Genomic DNA, 13910 nt, shown 5'->3' with positions numbered 1-13910 from the left:
ATATAAAGAAAGACAAGGATGGGGGATGAGGAGGAAAGAATGGAAGTAGTAGGAGATAAGAATGTGAGGAGGAATGAATGAAGAGAAAATGGAGAGTTGGTAAGGAGAGAAGAGGATAGAAAATAATGAAAGAAGAGGAGGGGAAAAGAAGAGAGGAGAGTGGTAAAGGAAAGGAGGAAAATAAAGGAAAGAAGATGAAAAGACGGAAAGAGGGAAGAAAAGGAGTGAAAGGGAATAAAATGGAGGTAAGAAGAAACAGGGGTAGGGGGGAAAGGAGGGTAGATAATAGAGTTGAAGGAAGGGGAAGAAAAGAGAGATAGAATTAAATTACAAAATTTTTGAAGCAACGAATATTCTAATTTTATTACCACCTCCCCATAAGGGACTGGAGAAAAAAAAAACCATCTTAGGCCGTAAATAAAAGAAAAAAAATCCTTAAAGTTACTTAGTAAGTATCAGGTTGACAAGAAAGTTCTTGTGGTTTTTAACTTTTAAATTCAGATAAACATATCTCGGCTCAAACAAAAATTTATTGATTGAAAAAGCACTATCAAAATCAACACACTTTTACCAACGCAAAACAAGTGTATTTATGCCAGTAACGTAGAAGTCTTGCATTCTGATGGCGAGGAAGTCGCTTAAGGCGTTTTTGATATCATTTAGGTTTTCGAAACATTTCTCATGCAGAAAGTTGTTGAGACGCTTGAAAAAGTTGTAGTCTGTAGGCGAAAGCTCCAGAGAGTATGGCAGATGAGGCAGAGTTTCGTAGCCCAATTCGTTTAATTTCTGCAGAGTCAGTTTAGCAATGTGCGGTCTGGGATTATTGTGGAAGAGAATTGAGCTTTTTTTTGGACCTTTTTTTTTTTATAGTGTTTTGCTCATTAGCTTTGCCTTTTAATGAAATTGGTTCTCCAAAACCTCATTCTTTTAATCATTTTCTGAACAAAAAGAAAAACCACCATACTATTTTCACACCTTTCCATTATAAAAAAAAAATCCAGAATATTTTTTTATATTTTCCATAAAATCTCTGTGGGTCAAATTACAGAAATTGGCAAGCCGGATCTGGCCTGCAGGCTGTAGTTTGGAGACCTCTGTTCTAGATTAAGGCAATTTTTCTTCCCAATCCAAAGTGCTCCCTTTTTAAGAAACTGAATTTTGTCCACATAAAAACCCGAGCTTGTGTCTAACATAGGGTAACAAGTAAATAATGACTAAAAATCATTGTTAATGTTTGCGTTTCCTTAGCACCAGATACAAACTCACATCGGTAAATTAAAAAATATCAGGTACTCTTCATCCTATTGCAAATACAAGTGTAGAAACATGGATCAACTACATCAGTTATTAACTAATGGCTGATGTAGTTGATTCATGTTTCTAAATTTTTAAGATGAGGATTGGTAATTTGTATTATTTGGATTATTCAGATTACTGTTCTTACCTTGTGTATTTTTCACAGCGTTTCAGCAGATGGTTACATCTGACCATCTTCAGATTTATCTTGTCAAACTCATTTTTTTTTATCAAATGCAAAAAGACTGTAGTGTAAAGAATAAAGTACTAAGCAAAATTCAGTTCTAATGTGACGCTGTTCTGTACATTACTTAAGACTCTACCCAGTAATGGCTGACAGAAGTAAATAAAGAGCTCCATTTGAAATTCCATACAGATGCCTCAGTGCAACAAAATATTTCGACAAAATACATGTGAAGAAGGTTAAATGTCATATTGGCTGAAACATCGTGCAAATAACACTTAAGATGAGAACAATAGTCTGAATAATCCAAACAATACAAATCATCAATCCTTCAGAAATATAACAAAAACTCTTGTCAAATAGTTTTAAACACACATATATTTTGTTTTATCCCCACACAACCTCAACAGAAAAAAAACAACTAAATTACAATCCTCTAACTATATAAGCATCAGATACTTTATAAAATAGACTACTGCTGCCACATCTGTGGAACTGCCACAGATCTCCCCTTCTTGCCAGGAAAGTGTAGGAAATTGACTTTGCAATCTAGTGAGTGATGATCTCTACTATTCTCTGCAACCCCTTTCTCACATAAAGGACTTTGTTAAGCTTTACTTTTCATGGAAGCTTCTTGACTGAACTCTAATTTTTAGTTCCTTCCTGTAAGACATTCACAGCAAACACTCTTTCTACCACTATTGCAAAGAACTTTTCTGTTTTCTTCCGTGTGCCTAACATAAAACAGTATTTTCATGAACAGAGTTTATTTGCAAGAACTTTCTATCTGTGGAATATGCTATTGCAATATTGTTTACTGTGCTACAACGTGGTTGTCTTTAAATCCAATATCGGCAAATATTTGTAATAAACTGTCCTCATAAATAATCAAATCTTTAGAAATCAACAAACAATCAATTTATTAACTCTTATCTTTGAGTAGCTTTAGTCTAAGTAGTGACTCATTACCAAATTTTTTTTTAAACCTTTCTCTCTTTATATTTCATATGCCATAATAGAAAAGTTTTTTTTTTTTTACTCAAACACGATTGGTATGCTATTTTCAAATTACTGTAAATGCTTTAGAAGAATCCTATGGTTGCTAACTTCCAACTCAACATGAGTGAGATACTACACAGTCTAAGGCTTCTTGAATTATTCACTTGGTAATTGAACCAAGCGGAATCATTTCATGCCTGAATGGACTTTTGGATAAGAGGTTCTTCTTAACCACAGAGTCGTTTAAGATAATTTCACTTCAAAGTAGATGAGATACATGTTTAAATATAGGAGAAAACTTAGAGACAAACTGGTAGCTATCACTTATCTGTACTTTTATAAAGTAAGATATGTGTATATATTTATATATTTGCATATACATGATTCATTGGTAAACTAATTTGGTAACCTTTTTGCTATGGGCTATATTTAGTTTAATTTACTTTTATGTGAAAAGTTGGTAGAAGCCTTTCACTAAAATTAGATACATCTGATTTTTGTGAAATTTTATCAATAGACATTAGACATCAATTAATAAATCCTCCCTAAATTTCATGATTTTTATGGAGTATTTTAAATGATTTTTAGAGGGCATATGTGCACAACTTCTCATTCAAAAATCTAAAAATTTTCAAAATTTGCATTGAATTTGGTCCATTGTCACTAGACATAAATTAAGATAGATACCCTCAATTTTAATACTTTCTTACAACGTCTTAAGCTTTACCCTAAAATGTTTAACATTTTCTAGAATAAAAAAAGCATGACTCTGATGAAAATTGGAATATCTAGAGACAAAGTTCATTAGCATATCTTGTTCATATTTTTTGTAAGAAAATACTATGAATCAACAATAATCACCACTGTTCTGTTTTATGTCATACCAAATATTTTTATTTAATCCATAGATGTGATTCTGACAAATAGCACCATATTGGACTAGAGTGGACTTGGAAGTACTGACAACTAAACAATGACTCACCACATCCCAAAGCTTTTAAATTTAAATATTTTTAGAATGATGTGTAGAAATAGTTTCCAGATGTAATGCTAGTTTAAGGTTCAAGAGATATGAAGACCACATCAAGGCTTAGCTATATGCATATATATATATTTTTTTTTTCATTAATTATTTTGAGGTTTCAAATGTTACAGTAAGAAGAGCAACCGACAAAGCTAAGATGGGTGCTGAATAAATGAGCTTTCCAGATGTACTGCAAAAGGATGAATGACCAGAACAATGGAATATTTAGGATAAATACATGGCAAAGACAAATATGGATGTTGTTAGAGAGAAGAATGACAATGAAGTGCAAGTGACACATGACCAAAACATTATGAGAGATTGTTTGATAAAGTGTAACTTCTTCTCCAATCACTACAGCTCTCTCACATCCGGGTTACACTTATATCTGGGATTCTCATATCCGGGTTACACTGTACATTAACACAGGCTCTAATTTGGAACCAGAGAAAATCTCTCTTGTATCCGTTTTCTTATATTCAGGTCCCTTCTATCCAGGTTACACAATTTAATTTTCATGGAATAAAAAAAGTTGTATAGCAGTATCTGGTCCAGTCATAAAAATTGAGAAATAAATGGAATGAGATGTTTTTTTTTTTAATAAAGAAGAGTAAGGCAGTTACACTGAAGCGTTGTTGCAGAAATATTGAATGCAACCTGTTAATCTCTAAGTTAAGATAGTTAAGTTATCTCCCCTGGTCTATAGATAAAGACAAATTTGTTTGGAGTGACCTGCTCTTTGTTGTTGCTGTTGTTGTGGAAGTGGGTTTCGAGGAAGGATTATATAAAAAAAATTTTAAAAAAAAAGAGCCTTGAGATAATAATAGACTTGAAAAATCTATTTACTATTAAATAAAAAGAAACTTTGTCTTTGTGTGTGTGCAAGTTTGTTCTTTATGGACTCGGGAACGGCTCGGCTGATCTTTTTAAAATTTCACATAAAGGTACTTGATGTATTTAGTAGTGTTCTTACATAGGTTTCGTATTGGAATACTTCAGATAAGTGTTGGAAATCGATAATCGAAAAAATCTGATTAAAGAAGGAAGTCCAACTTTGACCAAAATTAACACTTTTATGCAGCCTATCATCACAAATGCATTTGAGAAATATCACTGCGCAAGCAAAAAGGCCCAGCCTATAAAAGCAACTATAGATTCTTTTATAAGACGAGTGCATTCGAAATGAATATTTCTTTTTAAAGCACAATTGAACCATGATACTTGACTTTTGTACAATAAACTTTAATTCAAGTGATTATGTAAAAATAATCTCATACAATCAACAGTTGATTCTTTGCTAAGACAGGGGCACATACAAAATGAATGTTTCTGTCTAGAGCACAATTGAATCATGATACTTGACTTTTGCATTTTAAGCATTAATTCAAGCTGGTGTATATCAAAATTATTTTATAAAATCAACAGTAGGTTCTCTACAGTGCAATGTAGACTACGATGTATTATGGACTAAATTACTGCTGGGAAGGCATGTGAAACTTTCTTTTGGTACACTGCAGGGAGAGGGTCTCTAACTAGAGCAGGCAATCAATGGATTTAATTGAAAAATGGGCGATTTAACCAATTTCAATGACAATAAAGGTATGAGAGAGCCGAACATTTGTTGATCGTCATTCAATCGCAGACATGTCAGATCTCCCTACTAGTCAGATCATAAAAGAAGGAGTTCTTTCAAAAAGCTGAGATCATAGAACAATTGTGAACTGTTAAGAAAAGGTATAGGAAGAGCTCTAGATAGAGGTTATTATAGAGATTTAAAGACTGGAGAGATTGTTAAGAGGGGGGAGGTATAACCAATTCAACCAAATATGGTGACTGGTTTCTCTCACATCAAGCTCAGTATAAAATTTCATTTTCTTAAAATAAATTTGATAAAATGACATAATTTTCAGAATATGCCATCTTCGTTCCATGATGAGTATGTACATAATACAGAATTTTCTGCATTTTCTTTACTTAAAATTTTCATTAAGTCTAAATAAGCAGCGAAATATCTTAGTGAGAAGGATAACCCCTAGACACACACAGACAAGTTCACTTATCTATATATATAAAAGCGAAAATGTATGTGTGTATGTATGTACGCTTTTCCTCGATGTCCACAAAAGGCTTCTTTCAGAGAAGCGCTTGCTCGGTTCACAACTTCTTAAAACTTTTTATATCATCTATAAATAGTAATATCTCAGAGTTACCCATGGAGCTCGCCTGTCTATTTAATTTTATTGACTTTCAAACGTTAATTATTCCACATTTCCCGCATCGGCACGTGTTACATTCGGTTTTCGGTATAAAAAAAAAGCGAAACTCAACCCAAAGCCCTCACACAGGCCCAAAGTCCTCCGGGGCCCAGGCGACAAGATCGAAGTGTGGTGTCTGTTCCGACAGATGCTGCAAGCAAAGACCAGCAAAGACCATATGTGGGGGTAATCCCACATATCTGACCTTGGTCAATGTAGGGATCACCCTACAGACCAACAGTTACTATCCAGCTCCCATTTCCCACCTCTCGGGAGCTGGTCCCTCCTTTCCCTCCCCCCTCCTTCTCTCTCCACATTAAAAAACGGCCTTGTGCCTAATTTGCTTGGTGGGGAAGCAAATAAATACAACAGGCCGAAAGCCAGTTGTCTCAAGAGAGCTAAGTAACGTTTGTTCAATGTCGACTTCGTCATATTAGACTGTAGCTTTCATTTCGCTCCTCCTAATAAACAGGGAGCAGATTTTTAAAAACAAACAAACCGATTTATTCACCTCATTCAAAACTGTCCCGCACAAAATAACTGCTGAATACCTATCGCCGTCACGTCAATCAGAAACGCGCACCTGTTTTTTTTTTTAAAAACTTTACTATTTTCCAACTGCGCGTTGTGAAGGCTTTGTTTTTTTTTTCACATTTTCGGGGTTTTTTCACATACCCCGAAAAACACCCAGGCAACGCCGGGTACCCCTCGATAGTCTATATATATAAAAGCGAAAATGTGTTTATGTATGTATATTCGCTTTTTGTGTATGTCTGCAAAAGGCTTTTTTCGTCTACCTTCTCGCTCGGCTCGCTTCTTCTTAAAACTTTTTATATCACGTCTAAATGATAATATCTACGACTTAAGAACGGAGGTCACGTGTGTATTTAATTTGCCTGACTTTCATGCGCTACTTTTTCCAGATATTTCAATCGCCGCATGTTTCTTTCGCTTTGCTGTATAAAACTAACGAAAACTAGCGTGCAGCCGCGTCATGTTTCAAGGTTAAACATAACATGACTTAAGTTTCATTTTATAAACGTTAAATTAAGATGCTTTTTATTCCTCTTCTTTCGTGGCCGAGATGGTTAGGTCCCAGGGTTTTTTTTCCATTTCATTTCCACCTCCACATCAAAGGTTCGAGGTTCAAGCCTACTTTTCTACTAAAACTTTTTTTTTCTTTTACACCTCCAAACACCCGGCCAACGTTTTTTTTTTTTGAAACAAGGTTGTTTTGATCACCCCTCCACCCCCCAACACACACACCTACAAACACCCGGTACCCCCCCTCCCGCTAGTATATATATATATATATATATATATATATATATATATATATATATATATATATGTATATATATGTAGTATAGGCTGGTTTGTGTAAATGCTTAAGATAGATAATATGGATGTAGAATTGCTTGGTTTTACAGTGATGTAGCCTATTTAGAAAAACAGACAACGAAATATAGCTTTCAAAGAAAAGATTCTTCCTTTAACTATTTATTTTTCATTGAACTTTTCTACATGAAAATCAGTATATGTGGACTTATTTTTAAACATTGTAATAAGAATTTCGACAGTATAATACATATACACATACATATATACACACACACACACATATATATATTTTCAAAACTCAAGACACGAAATTATAAAATAGAACATCATACGGTATATTTCCTTATGTGTCTCAGTGTCTCAATTATTTCAAAACTATTTGGACAAATTTAAACATTATCACGCCTAAGACCTGATTAAAATAATATATATATATATATATATATATATATATATATATATATATATATATATATATATTGTGTACAGAAAGTTGTTAACTGAGACAGACCATTGGTACCGTCGGTTTCAAGCCCGATAATAAGGCCGGTTTAAGGTATCCTCATCAAGCTCTTCAGCCAATATTCGAGACGAATATTGGCTGAAGAGAGCTTGATGAAGATACCTTAAACGGGCCTTATTATCGGGCTTGAAACCGACGGTACTAATGATCTGTCTCAACTAACAACTTTCTGTACACAAAATATAAATACGCTCTTAAAATTTGGATTTTCCTTTTAATTGAGCACTCTGCTGGAATTCTTTTTCCAAAAAAAACTAATCATATATATATATATATATATATATATATATATATATATATATATATATATATAAGGAATATTTTGTGAGTGAAATGTATGGTGACATAAAGGGTCAGGTGGACAAGGGAAATATGGATGGGACAAGTGATAAGTGCAGATTTCGGAGAAAGAAGAGATGGATTAGTTTGGGAGACGATTTTTAAAAGCCGTTCGACATACGTCATCATGTAAAACAGATGTTAAGTTGAATATGATGTTTTTGCAATGTTTGAGGAAGCGTACACCAAAAGCAACTGAAAAACCACCATCACGAGAAATCAATTCAGATAGACAGTTTATGAGTGTTAAATTCGCATTGGCAAAAGATCTTATGTCTATTTTTTGCACATGTTTCAAAGGTCGGTTCTACAAGATTAAAAAAAAAAACACAGAAACAAATAGCAGATCATAAATGTTGGCACAAAACTATTTTGTCTGCAATAGAATTGTCTGAAAAGAGAGAACACCAGAGAACTGAAGGATATAAAGGTTTGTCAAAAATGAAAGACGTGATGCTCTCAAAAGTAACAATCCTTGTACAATGTATAAACAGAGTTCACAGAATCATTAAAAAATGGAAAATGGCATTTTTTTTTTTTGCATGGCGCCTAAAGTTCAATTATTTGTGATGGAGCGTCCGAGAAGACGTATTTTAATTAACTAAGGAGTTATAAATCAGTAAGACTCAAAGCTACTCGAGGATAAAACCTACGAAATGGCTAAATTGTAAGTTGGGTGAGGAGGAATATTATGAGAGTATTGAAAATAATGGAATGAATAAAATTTTATGACATTGGATTTGAAGATGACCGTGTTGTAATCCTTGGAAATCCATTTGATGTTAGAATCACGAAGAAAAAAAGTTCTTTGCAGTTGTAGTAGTAAGATGAGTGATTGTTGTTGAATTGATTGTTGCATTTCGTGGAATGTTACACCCATGTTTGTGTCACTTCATGCTGAAGCCGTTTTATATTGGAGTGATTTATCAACTCATTTGATGAGATTTTTGTTACATACAGCTCCAGGTCTTCTGAGATAGTCACCCAGCTCACAGTGTGGTAGGAAGACGAGTTCTTACTGCAACCATCTAGTTGAAAAATGATCATGCAATTGATTTAGTGATAAATTTCAAGAGATTTGTTTTATATACAGCACCTAGCCTTCCTAAATGCTGACCCAGCTAATAGTGGCCATGTTGAACATCGCTTAACTCTGATGATCTTACAGAAATCAACAGGATTATACCTTTATACTACTGGTTGAAAGTGGACCTGGAAACTTTCCCACAGCTCCAAAATTTGAGCCTAACCATTAGATATATTAAAGGTTTTGAATGATAACAACATCATTTGAAGTATAATCCATTTGAATGCTTGTCGAGTACATTAGTACCGATGTTAAAGGCTATTTCATTAATGTCCCGTTGTTTCTTTTTCATATATAGTGCTTCTAAGATCTTTAATCGGCATGCACAATTATTTTTGTACATGATTTAAATGTTAGTTGTTAATATTTTCCTGATCTCGGCTGATATAGTGTTTGTTGTGTGAAATGATGTGGCATTAAATTGCACTGGTGTCAGATAGATGGGTTGTAAGATATCTTGAGAGATTTGTTGTTGTGTAGCCAATGTAAATACTATAAGTTTCGATTTGGAGGAAGCCATAGTGTGTGTGTTTGCTTGATAAAGAGTTGAGTTAATAGTGTTCATTATTTTTATTAAGGTAGACGTTTTAAGTTTCGCATAATAGATTGTTAGCTTCATTATCTTATGTTCTTCAATAGGTTTAGCATATCAATGTATTAGATTAGTTAATGTTTTTTCCTCACATTTATGATGAGGGTGCATTTTCTTATAATATATATGAAAATGTTGTTTTTGTTGTGTTTTATTTATTTATTGCTTTGTTTTTGGTGTAAAGTATTTATATATCATTTGATTTGTTGATCGACAATTCTATTGTGGAAATTATTATGGACTAAGGAACCATAGTCCATGAACTACGACCAAAGATATGGAAACTTGCTAGGTAAGTCAAGATAGTAATTACAAAAATTACAAAATTAAACATGCTGTTGTCCTCTATCAGACTGGTATCAATCTATATATATATATATATATATATATATATATATATATATATATAAAGTAGTAGTGTTTGTGTATATTTGTGAGTACAACTCTCCTGCTACCCGAGCCTCTGTACCGACCATGACCAAACTGACATGATGATAGTCCCCAACCTAGGGATGGTTTACACTATTTTTCAAAGTCAAGATCAAATGTTAAGGCACAGACTTTGCTAGTACATATATATATATATATATATATATATATATATATATATATATATATAAAATAAAAATTACAATTAAATTTACCAAAATGATCCAAGATGGTAAAACTAAAGTATATTCTTAATATTAAAGAATTAATATTTATAAAGTAATCTCAACCAAATAGGAGATAGAGCTTATAATAAGAGCAAATAATTAATAAAACATTATATATTTTAATATATGCATTTACTTACATACTTACTGGCTTTATCCGGAATTTGCAGATACCGGCCATCCTCTCCTCTTAATTTTTTTATATTTTTTATTTTATTTTTTATTTATTATTTATTTATTTCTTCCATTTAGTGTCTTTTAATAACTCTTGCTGACATTTTCTTAAGTAATAACCTGTACATTTCAGTTGACCCCTTTTTTTGCCCTATATTTTTCGCGCCTTTTAACGTCATTATGTCTGGGTCATTTTGACATTTGCTATTCTATTTTATATTTAATTCTATCACCATTTAATCTTTTTCTCTCTTCTTCTTTACTGATTTTTCTTAATTACACTTTCTCTCGGCAGCCGTGTTAAATGCATATCTTATTTTTCTTTTATTAATATTATTGGAATTGTTTCCCCTTTTCCTTGTACATATTTGTGAATTATTTCATGGATTTCGGCCTTTTGGATTATTTTGAACCATCTTCCAATTATGCGATTTCCTTGGATTTTACTTGCACGAATGGAAATTTAATTAACTTTCTTGGATTTACATTTTTGGATTTTACCGTCATTGGATACTTTACCTTTCACAAGACTATCCATTCATGTGAAATCACCTTTTTCTTCACCATATTCCCTCTGCTTCACTTTTTCTTATCAAGTAAGATCTTTGACTTATTTGCAGTTTCATCAAATACTTTTGTATGCAAAATTCAATCCCGCATTTTGCTAATTCCTACCCTCTGATGAGAAGAAAAGTATTTCTTCGAAACTCCGCGGATTAAGGACTATCCACTTATCTTGTGCTTCCTTTTTTAAAATTATATATGTTTTTAACTCTTTTTCAAAGTGTTTTTAACATGCTTTATTAATTACTTATTCTTATATATGTATATATTAAAAGTTTTCCTCAAACAGTTGGTTCGCATTCCAACTTGTGGGAAAAGCTAGCCCCAAAACGATGTTCTGGCATATTGCAAGCCAAAAAAAGGTCACAATTGCTGAATCTACATGCATTTAGAAAAACTAGAAGGAACATGCCATTGAAAAAGAAAGAGCAGTAAGAACATCTGCAACAAAATCATCCCATAGATGCCGTACACGTGGAAGATGTTTCCGACCCTAGATCTCCAAGCCTGATCATAGTCATCCCTGAAAGTGATTGATGAATATCATATATATAGTTTTTTTATGCACATAAAAGTTATTTGTGGATAACAGGTGTTTTTGCTAATTAGCAGTCAATGCACACATATATGTACACACACACACATATATGTACACACACACACATATATGTACACACACACACATATATGTACACACACACACATATATGTACACACACACACATATATACATACATACGAGTGGAACAATAAAAAACAGAATTCCATTTCTATTTGATGAAAACCATTTTCTTTTTTGTCGCAAACCATCTATTAGTTGGCCAGTTAGGTACAAATTTCAAGAGCGAAAGGAGCCTTCTATCATGTCTGAAAATGACACAATGTTCAATGAGCGAGATTGGAGATGATTTGCTGTACAACTCATGCTATCTACCGATCCTAGTTACAACAACGGGACAATTGCAACCATTTTCCAAATGCATAGCTGGATTGCCACGAATAATATGGACATGCACAGGGTGATGAAAAAGTTTTCAGCTACGGTTATGGCGTTTGGTGTGGTTTCAAGTGAGGGCCACACTGTGCAACCTCACATCTTCAGAAGGCAGCTTGGAAGTCAACACCAATGTGTACCTGGATGTGCTGAAGAGTGTGGTCATCCTCTGATACAATCAGGTGGCCGCTAGAAAACCCTGGGTGTGGCAGCAGGACTCAGCACCAGCCCACGTCCAAAGAAACCCAGACTTGGCTTCAGAAAGAGTGCTTTCACCTTGTATCCTTCTCCTACTCGTCCCTCCCTCCTCCCCCGACCTAAACCCGCTGGACTACTTTCTTTGTTCATACGTCGAAAACATCATCAACATGACCTCCCACAACACCAAAGCCAGCTTGACTGCTGCCATTTGCCAAGCTCTCGCCAGTGCTTGTGGAAAAGGCATACTTCCAGTTCCAGACCCATATTGAGGCGGTGATTGAGGCTGAAATATGAAATAGATGTCAGCTCTACTCCATAATTGAGTTACCCGAATTGATTTTTTTCAATAAAAGTTTTAAAATAAAGCTGTAGTGTTGTTTTCTTTAGGGCAATACTTTTATCATTGCACCGTATATATACATGTATATATATATATACACATGTATATATATATATACACACACATGTATATATATATACACACACATGTATATATATATACATATATATACACACACATGTATATATATATACATATATATACACACACATGTATATATATATACATATATACACTATATATATGTATATATATACATATATATATACACACATGTATATATATACATATATATATACACACATGTATATATACATGTATACACACATGTATATATATGTATATATATATATATATACACATGTGTATATATATATATATATATATATATATATATATATATATTATAAGGTAAAATTAAAAGCCAAGAACAATGCGAGATTTTTTTTTTTATATAGAGTAAAATTAAATGCAAACAAAAGAAATAAAGTTCTTTTTTTTGTTGTTTGTTTTTTCTTTTTCACACAAATTTTTTTAACTCTAAACAACAGTAATTTTTTTTTTTCTGTTGTATTCAATGGTGATATAAATCTCAATATATTTCAGACTTATTAGTCCATTTTCAAGAGAAGACAGCGGAAGAGTGTTCAAAATTGGAAAAGTAGTCGCAGAGTTTGCCATGTGATACCGCGAAATATAGAACAAAAAATGACGTTAGGAGAACGTTAAAATAAATCAGTTGATGTTTGAAATACTTGTTGCGTTTGTGAATCAAGGGAGATGACTATTCAAGCAAGGTTTTTTTTTTTGTTTTTTTTTTTAATTATTGTTTTTCTTATGTTTTAAACTTATATTATAAAAGCGGAGCTCAATTCCAGTCTATTGTTTAGTGTGGGAGTATTTTTTGAAATAATTAAAGATTCGAGGATACGAAGTTGACCTACGTTTCTTGAAGAAGCAAGAATGTTGATGTGAAAATCTGGTTCTGAATTAATGCAAGTGCGAATATGTTTATAGAACGACGAAGCAGTAGTGTTTAAGTGCTCTTTAATGCGGTGATGAAGCAATCTGGTAGTGCTTCCGATGTAAGATGCACTGCATTTAGCGCATTGTAGGTCGTAAACAACGTGGTTCTTAAAGCATAAACCTGTGTGTGATATTGGGCAATTAGAGAGTGAACAAGGGGAAGGTGTATGCGATGGATGTTTTCGGTTGAGCTGTTGTCTTAAAGTAGATCCAGTGTGGATGAGTTGAATGTTGAGCCCCTCGCTGCGGATGGCTTTTCGGATTGAAGATGAGATTTTGTCACTGTGTCATCAGTGCGGCTAGACAGGCAACTAC

General features: G+C 33.3%; 1 protein-coding gene across 6 annotated transcripts in view; it reads right to left on the bottom strand.

Annotated features, from left to right (window-relative positions):
* LOC145293786 (sorting nexin-14-like) overlaps positions 1-13910 on the bottom strand; it is a 1078299-nt gene that overhangs the window by 477338 nt on the left and 587051 nt on the right. The window lies entirely within an intron of this gene.

This window comes from Euprymna scolopes, chromosome 15 (genome assembly GCF_053919585.1).
Source record: "Euprymna scolopes isolate OS-2025 chromosome 15, ASM5391958v1, whole genome shotgun sequence".
Classification (NCBI taxonomy): Eukaryota; Metazoa; Mollusca; class Cephalopoda; order Sepiida; family Sepiolidae; genus Euprymna; species Euprymna scolopes.
This window is presented reverse-complemented; position numbering and strand designations above follow the sequence as displayed.